The sequence below is a fragment of the Lissotriton helveticus genome, chromosome 1_1, assembly GCF_964261635.1.
Source record: "Lissotriton helveticus chromosome 1_1, aLisHel1.1, whole genome shotgun sequence".
Taxonomy (NCBI): Eukaryota; Metazoa; Chordata; class Amphibia; order Caudata; family Salamandridae; genus Lissotriton; species Lissotriton helveticus.
Window position 1 is genome coordinate 193,909,575 of NC_136057.1, and position 12,754 is coordinate 193,922,328.

At 42.7% G+C, this 12,754-nt stretch overlaps 1 long non-coding RNA gene across 1 annotated transcript in view; it reads right to left on the reverse strand.

Annotated features, from left to right (window-relative positions):
• Positions 1-12,754, reverse strand: part of LOC144784384 (uncharacterized) — a 623,310-nt gene that overhangs the window by 139,278 nt on the left and 471,278 nt on the right. The gene's annotated exons all lie outside the window — the stretch shown is intronic.

A 12,754-nucleotide genomic window follows, 5' to 3' on the forward strand; every position in this document is an offset into this window, starting at 1 on the left:
TTATGGTATGGTATGGCCAGTCTTTGTATGGTATGGTATGGCGTGTCATTGTATTTTATGGTATAGGCTGTCATTGTGTAGTGTAGTATGATATGGTCTATCATTGTAGAGTTTCTTACTTAAGTTATGGCATGTCATTGTATAGTATGGCATGGTATAGTATGGTATGGTATTGCCTGGTATTAGTTGGTAGAGTATGGCCTGTCTTTGTATGGTATAGTATAAACTGTCATTGTATAGAATGGATGGCCTGTCATTGTATATATATTATTTTATATCCAAAATGAAGGTTGCCCTCGCATGAAAACGCACTCACTGGTAGGTATTCTTCTTTATTGGAGACAGAAACGAAAACAGCAACCGACTTTGCCTCAAATTCAGGAGGGCCTTACGCGTTTCGGACTCACTAATCCTTGCTCACAGGCCAGTTCAAAGAGGAAACAGAAACTAAATTGTAGCACACCTGCTTAAATACTAAAGTTCCACCCCCACTGGTCATTTGCATTTGAAGGGCATTCTGTACTTCAAATGCAAATGCCCACTGGGGCGGAACTTTAATAATTAGCTGGGTAAAAACACAATGAAAACCCAGGAAGTGCCGGGCAGATCTACAGATAACACACTATACAATGTCTAGTACATCCATTATTCCTCTTGTTTAAAGCAACAACATTAGAAATATCCCTCTGCTCTCTCAGTAGATTTGGAAATACCATAATGGCCATAGGGACCCCTTGCCCAGGCATTCTGACAGAGAGCAGTGGACGTGGTCTCCCAGCACAGCGGGCTGAGGTAGCAGCCGCCAGACACCAATCCAGTAGAAAACGGAACAACAGTTGGCTATCTGCCTCCATGAAGTCCCCCGGTCCCTCAGACCCTGCAGGAGTCACCAGAAGTCAGAGGCCAGAGGATCGGCCTGATACTGTTACTGCTACCGCTCTACGCCTGCATGGTGTGTGTTAGGCAACTCCTTGCCAAACAATTTCCGCAACATAGATACAGAACCCCATTTTAGAAAAATGGTTAAGACCTGGCTTTTTAGGGCAGAATAATTTGTGCCGGGAGTGTGGCTGTCCGGTATGCCATCGATGCACTACTGATGGCTTTTAGCGCCGGGACACCTCTATTTGAGGTAGCTGTTGCACTCTATAAGTGTCTGTATTATTATTAAGCAAGTAGGCGGTGGTAACCAAGAGGAGAGGCAGAAGGAACCGGCCGGTGGCGAGGTGAGCAGTACGGAAAGGCGCAGCTCTCCTTGGCTACTGGTGGGCCTTGGCAGTGCAGTTTCTAGCTGTGCTTGACTCAAAGGGGGGGTTCACACCAAGTGAGGACACGGGTGCAGTGGAGGCGACCGAGCAAGGCCTTGGGCGGCTTGTGGCCGTGCCTCCCTGAAACTGTCTCCTTCTCTTCCCTTATCAAAGTGCTGAAAGCCCTGCACTGCTTCACATCAGTTTCACACCAGCAACTACCAGGTTGCCCCTCCTGCTACTTGCCATTACTCACCACTACCATCTCCAGCATTCCGTGAGGACACGGGTGCCATCACCCCTAGCACCTCAGTTTGGTCATAGAAGGTGGGCCCCCAGCACAGATTATGGCAAGGCTGTGGGGTGGGTGGATTACTCCTCTTAATCTTCCTCATGCAATTTCGGCACCCAACGTCCTCCACATTCAGCTTTTTCAGTCAGTGGGTAGCCCAGTGTACAAATTACCTCTGTCCTGAGTCTTAGCCCCCATCGAGGGGCAGAGGTCTTCATACGTTTTTGCTCTGAGCCCCCTAAGCAATATGTTTTAAGGTTTGGCCACCCCCTCCCAATCTTTATGGCAAGGATTGGGAGAGTGGGGGGGACATGGCTGGGTGCAGGAGGCGGGGCTTATGAGATGTTTTCAGGAGTACTTTTTCTATAGTTCATGAACCACACTAAATATGAGACTTATAAAACAGCAAATTAATCAAACAAAAACATGTACTGTCCCAAAAATACTGCTCCCCATAATTGGGGTGTTCGTGAACCCCTCACACTCTTGGACACCAATGCAACTACACCTACTGCACTAATGATAACTGCAGTCCTGAGTAGCAGGCTATCTCCACTGCATCTTTTAACACCTTGGCTGCTTGAGATATTTGTCTGCTGTGCTGGATCATAATAGAAATGGGTGTGTTCATGACGAGCTGAGCTCGTCATGACCACAGAAGGGGTTAACTCTTCCCCATCATGCATGACTATCACTCCAATTTTGAAACAGGCTCTCTGTCCCGTTCAAAAAAAAGAACTCCAACATGTTGTATCCCTTTTTTCTGCAAGGGTGGCCTTGGTCATTATGCTAGAAAGGAAAATAAGCTCCCATGCCCCTTTTTTTAATGGTAGACAATCATAATTGTGAATCAGTAGGTCCCTCAAACCCCTGGGCCCAGCCCTGCTGCATCAGCTTCATTAATGATAACTAACAGTGGCCACTTCCACACCTCGCAGCAGTACCTGCTGCACTGATGATTGCCCTTTATGAAGCCTGGAAATGCTGCAAATACATTCCGTACTTCCAGGTCATTTTCATTTCCATATATCTGCAGAGGTATTTGCGCCCCCCCCCTGGGAACCCATCCACGCCCCCCCAGAGGGGCACGCCCCACAGTTTGAAGACCTCTGACATAAGCAATCTTCACTTCAACACAGACAGCATTGCACTATGGTGCAAGGGTGTCCACATAGGGAAACGCAGGATGACACCATATTCTTGTAAATATGGCGCAGACCTGCGTTTCTAAAGTGACAGAGCGTGTTGTTAGCCTTCTTGGCTTAGCGACAACGCTTCGCCACTTTATTGTAAATATGCCCCCTAGTTCCGTAATTCTCCTCAATATGTTTATGTGTCAGTCTCCAACGAGTTCTGTGCGTGACAGATTTAAGAGGCAGAAAAGGGAGTGGTGATGAACAGAGTGTCTGAATTAAGCAGACCACTCTTACCCAGTCCAAAGATCAGGGCTTGATCCATCACCGTTATTTAGCTCACTGCCCCATCCCAGCTCAGAACCTGGCTATATGCAAATTAGTCTGTCCCTGGCCCAGTGCATCGTGGGAACAGGGCAGACCAAACTACCAAGCCAATTCTTCACCAGAAAGCAGACAAGCTACCGGGGACCGGTTTCTGGCATTTCAGCCTCGTCGGCATCGGTCTTAAAAGGATAGCATGATGACAAGAGGTAAAGGGGGCTGTGATAAAAGGAACTATTTGGGAGATTACTGAAAAATAATCCTGGGGAGGTGATGGCTAACACACATGAAAGTGGACGTAGAGGTTTGAATCAACGGGATGTTGCAAAATGCAACTCATGTCCATTTAAAAATGGATGCCGTACGTTGAAAAGATGTTTACTGTTATTTGCAGAGGGCCACAAAGCACTAGATCAATTCCGAACCCAAAAAGTCTGAAATTAGAAACATCGCTCATGGCCGCCCTGTTGCCAGCGCATTTTCAATATATGAAACAAAAACTTGGACTTAAACAACAGATATTTATTTTTATTTTTTTGCATCGAGGTTGGGTACAGATTCATAACAGAGTTGCGAATTATGCCCACAATGTGCACCAAAAAGCAGAAGAATATTTAATCGACTTGAACAGTGTGTTCTTCTATGGCATCGCAAATCCCACAAGTTTGTAGATTTGAAATTATAGAAGGGCAAGCCACTGAAGGCTCGAGTCTGAATACAGGCTCTGGCTCAGCTCGAGGTCCTATTGGAACCTCTAGCCCATAAGGAGCAGAGCTTTCATGTGGCTTCTACCTGCCTCCCTCCCTTTACCCAGGATTTGGCATTAGGGACAGAGCTGCATAATGCGGAAAAGGGGATCCAGGTGCGAATCTTGGCATCGGCTCAACACCCTGTGAATCTGGGCAAATCACTTACAGCCTGATTCATCAAGCTGAAATCGGCTCGCAAAGGGCCAGATTCTGAGAATCTGGCCCGTTGCGAGCGCTATTTTTGCATTTGGGATTCATCATCCCAAATGCAAAAATCGGTAATAGCGATTTCGCTATTTTGCGAGGAATTACATTCAAGGAATCTCTATTTGAGATTCCTTAAATGCAATTCATCATCCATTTAAAAATTGCGAATTCGCAATTTCGGCCCGCTATTTACCGCTAGGTCAAACCTCGTGGTAAATAGCGAAAACTAAGAAAAATGCTTTTAAAAGCATTTTTCTAAGTTGCATGTTGCACACACACATGTCCTGTGGACATGTGTGTGCGCAACACCTGTTACAATTTGCATTTAAGGGGTGCTACAGGGTGTCCTTTGGACACCCCTGGCACCCTTTAAATCACTATTTTATTTGCGATTAGCAAATTGCTAATCGCAAATAAGAAATACTCCCCATTCATTCCTATGGGCCTTTTGGCCCATAGGAATGAATGGGGAGTTAATCCTTATTTGCGATTAGCAATTTGCTAATCGCAAATAAGGAATGTGTAGGAATCGCATTTCTTTATGCAATTTCTACATGAATCCCGTTTTGCAAGTCCTTAATAGCGATTCGTTATGAATCGCTATTAGGGGCTCGCAAAATGGGAGAATGATGAATCAGGCTGTAGATCACCCTGTGCCTATAAACAAGCATGTAACCTTGTGTAATGTAACTGGTGCACATTTAAAGAGCTCGGCCATCTCTGGTTGAGTTCAAGCTGTATTTAAAACCGGCAGAAAAATGAAGTAAGCAGTAAAAACAAACCCTTAACATAAGGAAAGGCAAATAGATATGCATTTTCTACTGATTTGCAAAAAATTTAACCAGAAAACCTGGATAAATCATGGGCTCCTCGCATATCAAATTGTGTGATATTAGGCAAATATTTTATTTCACCGAAACTGTTTTCTTCATTATCGCGTAGGAAAGCACTTTTAAATGTGAGTTCAGACGACCAGTTTTAAAAAACTTTCACTTATTAAGTATTTTTCACTGCGGATTATAGTGTGCCTTATTAATGTCAAAGCTTCGACAGGTTAAAAAAGTACACTTTTAGGAATTTTGAGGAGGCCTCGTCGTATTTTACTTGATGTTTGTTGTATGATTAACTTAGCAAATATTTTCATTGCTTGGCACCTGCACAGGCTCTAGGATGCGAGGCATACCGTCTCTAGTTGAGAGAAACGTACAGCTTTCCCAGGGTATCTACAGTGAACAGAATGTGTCTATGATATGTATTTTCTCCCCAGTTAGTTTGCTAGACTGAAAAATACACACCACCTTGAGTAGGAAAGTGGAAAGTTTCCGATTTGCTACCTAGTTCATCAGAAAGTGATTTTCTGTGCAGAGCACTTTTTATTGTGTGATCTGGAAGTATTATCATAATCTGTATATTGACCCAGCCAGCGCCCTCACTGACTCCTACCCCACCTCAGTTTTCACTTTCACTTCGAGGCCTCAGAATAAATGAAGACAGCCTGGAAATGCAGCAAATACACGCCATACTTCCAGGCCATATTCATTTACATTTATTTGCGGAGGTATTTGCGCCCCCCTCGGAACCCATCAACGCCCCCCCTAGGGAGGCGCGCTCCACAGTTTGAAGACCTCTGTCATAGGGGGAGCTCCCATTCTCCAGCTTCCGGGCTCAGGGATAAGGGCTGCCTGGCACTCACCAAGCCATAAGGTAACAAGACAATAAGGAGACAAAGCTACTGGCAGAGCAATTGGCAACCAGCTCATCAAGCAATTACTTCTGTCATAGTTTAAACCCAAGGAGAAAAGCGGCAGAAGTCGCAAGGATGAGGTCAGGATGGAACGGGCCTCCTCTTACAGACATCAAAAGTCAATATATTCAAAGTGGCTCTGACTTGGAATCAATACAGATGCTAATTGATCTTCCTCATCAGCCAGTATAATGGACTGTCCCCCGAAAGAACCTGTGAAATCTTGGTTTTCTAATAAATGGAGGCAAATCTACTTTAATTCTTTTGAAACATATGAGGGTTTTGTGTTTCCTTATTGACTCGGAGACTTTGGGTTTTCTTATTGATCAGGGAATAATCAATTCTAATTATTAAATAGATTCATCACATTTTAATGATGCCCTCTCTGTCTCTTGTTCCACCCTCTTTGGGATGGACAGACTCTCGTCTGTATGGTATATCAACCATTTCAGGGATAACAAAACAATGAAAGAAGCACATATATTACAAATACCAGATAACAATAAATTGTTTAAAATTCTGAGCACTGATCCAATCCACAGGCCTTTAAGTATTGTCAGAAAATGTCTCTTTATTATTTTCAACAGTTCATTTCTTTTCAAATAGTAATTTTCTGATTTCCATAATTTTTCATCATTTTCCATAAATTTTTCATTAATCTTAACATAAACAGCCTATGTGTTTCGTCCTAACACAGGACTTCGTCAGGGCTGTAATAAAAACAACAAATAATATGTATAAATATATTACTCGAAGAAATATGCCAGGTATTGGAACACATCCTGTCCTATTCACAACTCTTCAGAACTAATGGCCTGCCTATATCCATTCTACAAAGGTGATGTTACATAGTAAAGATGGAAAACGAATTTACAAGCTATACACATGAAAAACTGTTAGATATCATTTATTAACTCATGATCACCCCTCTCTGGGTATCCGCCCTCATTAGGCACACAAGTTCATGATTGACACTGAATATTTATGTGCTGGTGCTAATGTAGCAGATTATTACATTTACACCTCTCAACTCCATTTGAATTCCTGTATATCAAATCATTACCTTTGCTAATGTGCTGGGTTGATTGCGGTATCGAAGACCCTCCCAATCTGTTTACTAATATAATCTTCTTCTGTACATGACCTAAATCATAATCGATCAAAATGTCTTATTTTAAGGAATAACAACTGATATTCGATGTATTAAATCCAAATTGCCAAGTACAAGCTATGTACCTAATTTCTAGTGTGAAGATGTGGATGGAAAATTCAACTTGATTTGACGGCGGGAGTCTTATCTGGAAAGAATTTTTTAGAAATGTAGGTCTAAGTACGAATAAATCATTCAATTCGACATAGTAGTCTGTCTCTGACTGTACTTGATATAGTCTCGGGTTCCCTGTTTATATTATTGGCATTCAAAACCTTCTTGCCATTATATCCAGATGAAAGTTTATCCTCTATCTTATCTAGGTTGATTAACCCTCTTTTGAATCACCAACCCATATTATGCAACCTTGGGCTAAAATATAGACACATATTTATCAGGGCCGGGTCTACAAAACAAAAGGTTTCTGCAACTGTGCACAACATAAATTACCTCACTGACTCGGCGCATCACACACCGATCCAGACCATCTTTACTCGTAATTTATTTACTGCATGCATTAATCAATCCAATGTGCGTATAAGATTCTATTGATTTAGTCGTGATGGTCACAGTGCGCATTTTGAATTTGTTGTCTTTAACCCCTTCGCTGCGGCGGCAATTCCGCCGCAGCGCTTGGGGGCGGGGGGGGGCCGCGCGGCTCACCTGCGCGTGTGACGGAACTGCTCTGTCACGCGCCTCAGGTGAGCTGCGATAGTGACGGAACGGTTCCGTCACGGCCCCGGCCGCTCAATAGAACGCGCCGCGCAGGTGCAAAATCAGCGCCACGCAGGCGCGGCGAGGTGCCGTGACGGAACCGTTCCGTCACTATCGCAGCTCACCCGAGGCGCGTGACCGAACGGTTCCATCATAAGCGCCGAAGGTGTTAATCAGGCAGCAGCCGTTGCCGGTGGGTGGGACACAGATATGGCAGGGGGCTGGATTTGGTTCTGCTGGGGTTGGGCTGTGGGATGGCACTGTGCGTAGATTGTTTTTTAAATGCCCCGCCCCGGCACTCCCGCACGTACGCACCCGGCCACGAGTCATCCGCATCTGAGGTGGTAGACGTCGTAGTGCAGGTAGGAAAAGCAGCCTCGACTAGGCAGCATATCGAATTTAAAGGCAGGCCAGTGTTCGTCCTCCCACCACCACCATAGCAGTAACTGTAAGTAACAGCCATAACATAATGTGCCATTACCAACGCTGCTTTTTAGGTCGAGGACCGAAAGGCTGCGCTTGCACAGTCTCCGGGAGGAGATTTAGGGGCAGATTTATGTTAACTGGCGCATCCCAAGGGATGCGCCAGTTAATGTGCGCCACAGTGCGCCACAGCTCCGCCACCCATGGTGCGCCGCATTTACAATGCGGCGCACCATGGGGCAAAAACGGCACAGATGCGTGACGCATCTGTGCCGTAAAGGCGGCGCATTGCTGGAGTTGCGTCGCAAGCGCGACGCAGCTCCAGCAAGGCTCGGGGGTGCCCTATCTGACCAATGCTGCATCAAGACCTACGCCTGCTTCAAGCAGGCGCAGGCTTTTGACGCAGCATTGGCCTGAAAGTGACTGAGTGAAATCTTATAGATTTCACTCATCCACTTTTGCGAGGCGCACCTGCCCCGGAACGCCCACCCTGCGCCGGAACGCCCACAAGCGGCGCAGGGCTTTACAGCGTGACGCATCTGCCTAGATGCGTCACGTTGTAAATCGTTCGTAGGGATGCGCCACTTTTACGCCACCTTGCGTGACCCAACAGCGGCGTAAACGTGGCGCAAGGCCTTCATAAATCTGCCCCTTAATGTTTTTTAGACGGGGCATGAACCCGCCTCGCTCCTCCATCTGTCCTCCATTGACTGGCTTCCTAAACGGAGGTCAGCCATTGGAGGAGAGGGGCATCACTCCAATCAAGCCCCGTCTCTTTCGGATTCGGGGGCGTGTTTTTGGCGTTCTTTCTACCTGTGACGTCATCCCTCACTCAGAACGCCAAATCACGCCCCCGATTCCGAAATTTTCGATGCTTTGAGGCAGCCATTTCTGCCCAAAGCTCACCATGATGGTGGACGCGACTCCCTAGCGCTCTGCTTCTCATCCCCAGTTTTTCCTTCAATTTTGTGAAAGTGTTGCCATTGGGGTTTTTAAACAATGGATTTACAAGCGCCTCTTCCAATTTGGTATGTATATGCACAGCTTTCAGTATTGAATTTTATGACAGGATAGGTTTGGCGTAAGGGATTTGTCTGTTACGGGTTTGGATTGCATACCCGCATGCCACTCGAACATCGGATAATATTATGTGTGGATTGGCTTGATGCAGCGGCACTCTAAAAATACCTTGGAAACCTTTATTCCATAACCCTGAAGTGGTCAAACACACGCACATTCAACAGTGGGGCCCATAGCACTGTCATTTATACCCACCTCAGGGAAAACAACGATCCCAAAGGAGTGCTTGCTGTTTCATTGGTAGGATGTCTGAATCTAAAACTTACTATTTTATTTACACCTGCAGGATAAGCATTTAATAAAAACTCTTCATTTCATTTTCAAATATTCAGACACACTGCCATTATGGCAATGGATCTGTTAGTGTTAAAATAGACTTAGGGAAAATAAAGACCAGCTTGTAATTCTCCATATTCTATTTATTCAAAAACAAACTAAAAAATAATATTAAAACAAGGTAATGAGACCCAAACTGTCTCCCGCCCCCTTTCTAAAAATACCCTATTAGTCGTTACCTAGCAAAAAGCCACATTTAGGCATTTATTTTTTTACTATAATTCGTACATTTGCACATAAAACGTGGACATTAAGCACATAAACGGTACATGCAATTATATTTCGTTTTGGCATTAATGCACAACACAGTAACGATACAAATTTAGTTAATTATTTTTGCAACATGTAAGCAAAAGTTAATATCCCCATGTAATGTAATGTAAATTTTAAACTATGTTGATTATTTGACCACAGCATACAATTAATAATAATTAGTGTTATGGGATTTTAACTTCACGAGGGGTGTACAAAATTTTGCACTTTTCCTCCTCGCTCCATCAATTCCCTCATCTGGTGACTCTATCACCAAATCATACCCAAAATTTTGGAACCCCTTTTAGCAGAACATGTTTCGGACTCTTTCATATTAGAGGGCCCGATTCACAGAATGAACTTAAGACTTTATCTTAAACTTACTGCTATTTTGGTATTCACAGAATGCACTTACTACTTTTGGCATTCACAGAATGAATTTACTACTTTTGGTATTCACAGAAGTTAGGATTTTGTCTTAAGTTTGTCTTGAGACAAACTTAAGACAGACTTAAGACAGACTTAAGACAGACTTAAGACAAAATCCTAACTTCTGTGAATGCCAAAAGTAGTAAGTTCATTCTGTGAATGCCAAAAGTAGTAAGTGCATTCTGTGAATACCAAAATAGTAGTAAGTTTAGGATTGAGTCTTAAGTTCATTCTGTGAATCGGGCCCAGTGTTCCCTACAACCTGCTTTCTTTTTCTTTTGTTTCTTTGAACACCTTATCTCTTATTTCTTCCATTTCTATGTCATTCTATCCTCTTTCTCTTGCTCGTTTTGCATGTAACATTTTCGCTGCTTGTAATCTAAAGTTTCTTCTAGATCTGCATATACAACCCAATCTTATCAATATCACTAGAATGGTTATTGGAATCAATATTTTACCTATAATTAAACTACCTATTTCTCGAAACCAGTGTGCTATAGATGCAAAACGTCTACCCACTTTTTCAAGAACACCTTCAGCCTCCAGTGGTTCAAGCCCTCGATGTAATTCAGTAATATTTGGGATATATTGCGCAATATTCTTACTTTTATCAGGGATATACGTACAACAATGTTGCACCTTCAAAATTCCACAGACTCCACCCTCTTTTGCCAAAATAATGTCAAGGGCAAGTCTATTCTGCATTACCATAGCTCTCATAGCAATTACTTCTGTGTTTACCATCAGGAATCCTCCTGCAGTATCTGTTGATAAATGATCAACAATTGTGGACAATTTGCGAATTCTATTTGCATTGAATGAAATCCCCACTGCTGGTATCAGTGCTCCAAAGATAACACCTATTATTTCCAAAGCATTATCTCTTTTTCTCCTACTTAAAACTTTCCCAATCTCATGCCTTCCATTCGTTCCTCTATCTACATGAAATATTTTTGGAAAAACCAGTCCCGCATAGCAGGTACCATACCAATGGTTAGGTAACCTGTAATAGGCCTTATTCCCACAAATGAAATAGATGCCAGGGAAAACAGGGTCATCGCCTCCTTTAAATCCCCATCCCCCTTCAATTCGATAAGTGGCTTGACATTCACTTGCACCCACAAAATAATAGTCATATATAGAATTGTCTCTACTGATACATAGTTTTCCTGTATTTGGTGTATCTATACTTATAGCTGCATTCACATTTTTGTCTTCAATATTTTCATCAACAGACCAATATTTTGACTTCTCATGCTGTTTTTTCTCACTTCTTTTATAAGCTATTCTTCTCTCTTCCACCATATTTAAAAAGGTTTTCTCCTCCACTCTCATTTGACATGTTAAATTATGTCTAAATGCATACTCATGTGTTAGCTCATCTAATTCTAGGAAATATTCTCCCATCACTTTCCCTTGTCTTCTTTTATTCAACGTTTCATCAATCTTCAGATTTGCAAAGATCTCATCCACATTTGAATAATGATACTCTAGCTTTCCAGTTTGATAAAAACAAGCTTGCAATGACACTACAGGTCACTCCATATGTGAGTGGTAGGTGGTGATAGGTCACCCCTTCGGACACTGACGCAGGTAACTTAATACAAAAATAACAGTCATCAACATTCATTGTTTTGACATATTCAAATAATAATTTTGAAAAGGTATTCGCTGAAAAATCACTCAATGACATATCTTGATGCTCTTCTGGTTTATACACATGAGTTTCATGCTCATTCACCTTTTTACTCGGATTCCCTAAACTTACATTCGGTTTCATTTTCAACAGACTGTCATGAAAAGGTACAATAATTGCTAAAACTATCCATACCATTACCAGTAATCCTGTACTAATGGCACAACATCTACACCATTTTCTAAAGATACAACATTTAGTTTTATGATCACTTTTCGGCATTTTCTAACAGTGTTTCTTCGACCTTGTGTCAATCACCCTTTCTAAATTCTGTATTAATTCTCTAACAGTGTTTCTTCGACCTTATGTCAGTTATTCTACCTAGTTTCTATTTTAAACTTCTAACAAGTTTTCTTCGACCTTGTGTCACCTCAGACCTCATCTACGTGTAGAATATCTGTCTCACAGGACTACAGAACTTTTAATCTTATATACTTTTTAGCACCTTTTCCAAATTGTTTCTTTTAAGACTTTCTTTTACTCACTTTTTGTAATCAGTTTTGGACAATATACATTTTCTTGACTGCTGTTCACTTCTTCTATGGGTGGCAAAGTTATATATGCCCACTCCGGCGGTCTATATCTCTGATTTAGCTTTCGCACTCTTTTCGGTCTTGGAACAGTTTCTATTTTCTTTCCCAAAGACTCCTTCTGACTAGTAATCTCGTTCATTTGCTCCTCTAACCCAGTTGCCTTTTTCACCAGTTTGACTTTCAAACCATCAGTGTCTCTAGGTGAATTGTCTCCTTTGCACGTTCTCTTTTTCAGTGGCTCGATAGTATTTTGTTCCACTCTCCAAGCTCTTTTTCTCTTACTTCTCCTTAATGCTGTTTCATCAGCACTGTCATCAGATTCACTTTCAGTATCTGGCTCTGTTTCACCAATTTCAATCTTGATGATATCGTTTTCTTCTTCTGAGTCAGTCACTGATCTTGCTACTCTGTTTGGGTCACCTTCATAACTGGTACTTGGAATCTC